The following is a 3,196-nucleotide window of genomic DNA, read 5'->3' on the forward strand; positions in this document are numbered from 1 at the left end:
TACTCAGATGCGGACCACGCGACACTCTGATTGGAGCAAAATAAATGAGGATCTAAGATTATATCTCCTGTTGCTATAAATTCTTGTATCCAACCATTCTTAAATATGAGTTACTCAGATGCGAACCACGCGACACTCTGATTGGAGCAAAATAAATGAGGATCTAAGATTATATCTCCTGTTGCTATAAATTCTTGTATCCAACCATTCTTAAATATGAGTTACTCAGACGCGGACCACGCGACACTATGATTGGAGCAAAATGAATGGAATCTAAGATTATATCTCCTGTTGCTATAAATTCTTGTATCCAACCATTCCTAGATAGAAGTGACTCAGCGGTCCAATATATATATATATATATATATATATATATATATATATATATATATATATATATATATAAGTAGATAAAAAAACTGGCGGTCCTGGACCACTTTTGGAGCCAACAGTAAATTGAGTATAAAATACTGTTTGAAGGACCATAAACGAATCTGTAATAACCAAACAGGAAATCACGAATGGAAAACCGAATCTACAGCTGTTTGCTTCTACTAAGCTCTAAAAATCTTCGAAATCTTTATTCTACAAAGTTAATTGTAACACAGTCTTTATCTTTAATAGTCTTCTTTCCAGTAACAATCAAGTGAAATTTTTCATTTTTGTTCAATTCTTTAATCTTTTTTTCATCCAAAACATTCAAAAATCTGTTCGGCAAGTGTACTTATAATCTTCCAACTCGGCAATTATTGTCATCCCCAATTTATCTTTCATTTTCTCCGAATTCAAAATTTTATACTTCTTTTTTTCTTCTAATTCCATTAATTTCTTATACTCTTTGAATCTTAGTTCACCAATCTCATTTAATTCCTTTAGTAGCTCCATTTAGATAGAAAAAAATTGGGGGGAAATCGACATTATACCACCACACAAAAACCTTGATTTTGATCCTAAACTGTGATTTTGACTCCCAAAATCACAGTTTTAGGACCAAAATCAAGGTTTTTTAAGGTAAATACAAACTGGTACTAGAGTTTTTTGAAAAAATCCTGAAAATCTACCGAATTATCTCAAATTATTGCCAATTTCAGCATTTAGTTAGTAAAAATATACTAAAAATATTGAAAAAAAGTATAAACAATTTAATTTCATCCTACAACCCGATATTTGAAACATTCAAATTTTTTCTAATTAAATGGAGTCAGAAAAAATATCATGTCCGTTTTGTAAAAAAGAAATTTTAAGAAAGAACTATGATCGCCATTATAATTCTAATTTTCATGCCAAAAACAAACAACTTTACGAAAACGAACTAAATTATTTAAGACAATGTGCTAAAGAAAACCAAATCGATAACTATCAAAACATGTATAATATAGAGAAATTAAGGGAATTAAAGAGAAACTTTAAGGAAGATAAAAAAGATCTCAATCTATTTACTGACGAAAAAATTCATTCAATCGCCAAAAAATGGTCTATCAAAACTAACGATAAAACTAAGTCTGAAGCGATCGAACAAATAGACAAAACTCTTAACGAAAAACCTAAAAATATCATTGATGTAGGAGTTTTATCCTCTATACAAGGTCTATTTAAGCAATACATTTTAACGAATTTAAACGATAAGTTCATGTCAATTTACAAATATCTATCAATTATGAGGACTGAAATTAAAAGTTTAATCGAAAAATTTCAAGAAAATGTTAAAAATATGAAGGGCTATCTCTCTTTAGAATGTGAATACGAACGAACTTTAGTTAACGGTGAACCACAAATATGTCCAATGTACTTTACTATAAAATCCGATGAAGTCTTTGACGTAAACGATTTTATCACTAAACAATTTAATAAATTAACGCATCGTGAACAATCTAATCATCCAAATCGAGGTTCTGGATGGACATTAAAACGCTGTAAACACCTGATTTTGAGCCTTAATAAACATGAATTTATGAACGCAGGATCATATATCGATTTGCCACAATAGATAAAGGTAAAGAAAGCTTGTGTAAATATCACAAATAAAGATGATTTCTGTTTTGTTTATTCTATTCAATGTGCTATTGAAAAACCCGAGACTCATGTTGATAGAGCAAAGCAATACGAGAAATTTGTAAATGACGAGATATTTTCGGGATTTGAGTATCCAATGTCTTTAAAGGATATACAAGCATTTGAGAAACGCAGCTATAATTCCAAGTACAACTATCCAAAAATGTCTGTGAATGTCTACAGTTACGAAGAAAAAATTAACATTGTTCCGTTACAAATTTCTGAAAAATATAATGCAGAATTAAATATTGATCTACTGTATGTAAAACAAGAAGACAAATCTCATTATGTTTTGATAACTGATTTAAATAAGCTAGTTTCTTCTCAGTTATCTAAGCATGAGCACAAAAAATTTCTTTTTAGAAGATGTTTAAGCCATTTCTACAAATATAGTGCTTTATCAGATCATTAAGAAATTTGTAAGCAACACGAAGTTTGCAAACCAATTATGCCGTTTCCAGGACAAAAAACATCATTTATTAAATATCAAAAGAAATTTAGCCATCCGTACGTTATTTATATGGATTTTGAAAGCATATTAGAAAAAATTCCGACATGCAAGAACAATCCACAAAAATCGACTACAAACAAGATTCAAAAACACATTCCTTATGGTTTTACTCTATATTTAGTGTCGAATGTGACCAATCGCATGTACAAACCGATATGTTATCGAGCCAAAAATGAAGAAGATTTACCTAATGTTCCAAAACAATTGTTTGAAGAACTCAATAAATTATCGAAATACATAGCGAAAAAATATAATTCAAAGAACATGAAACCTATGAAATTGACTGAAGAAGAAGAAATTTCGTATAAAAATTCAAACGTTAGTCATATCTGTGAAACAGAAGGTTTTGATGAAGAAAAAAGATTAAAAGTGAGAGATCATTGTCATTTAACCGGCAAATTTTGAGGTGCTGCTCATTTATGTTGTAATCTGAATCTCAAATTTTCTCAAAATATTCCAGTTTTCTGTCACAATATGAGTAACTACGATACTCATTTGTACATAAAAGAATTGGCTAAACAATATGGAAACTTTGATTTGATTGCAAACACCGATGAACGATATATAAATTATTCTGTAAATTCTGGATATGGATATGAATTCGAAGGTAATAAACCTAGAAAATACATTAAG

The sequence above is a fragment of the Homalodisca vitripennis genome, unplaced genomic scaffold (genome assembly GCF_021130785.1).
Source record: "Homalodisca vitripennis isolate AUS2020 unplaced genomic scaffold, UT_GWSS_2.1 ScUCBcl_1827;HRSCAF=5940, whole genome shotgun sequence".
Taxonomy (NCBI): Eukaryota; Metazoa; Arthropoda; class Insecta; order Hemiptera; family Cicadellidae; genus Homalodisca; species Homalodisca vitripennis.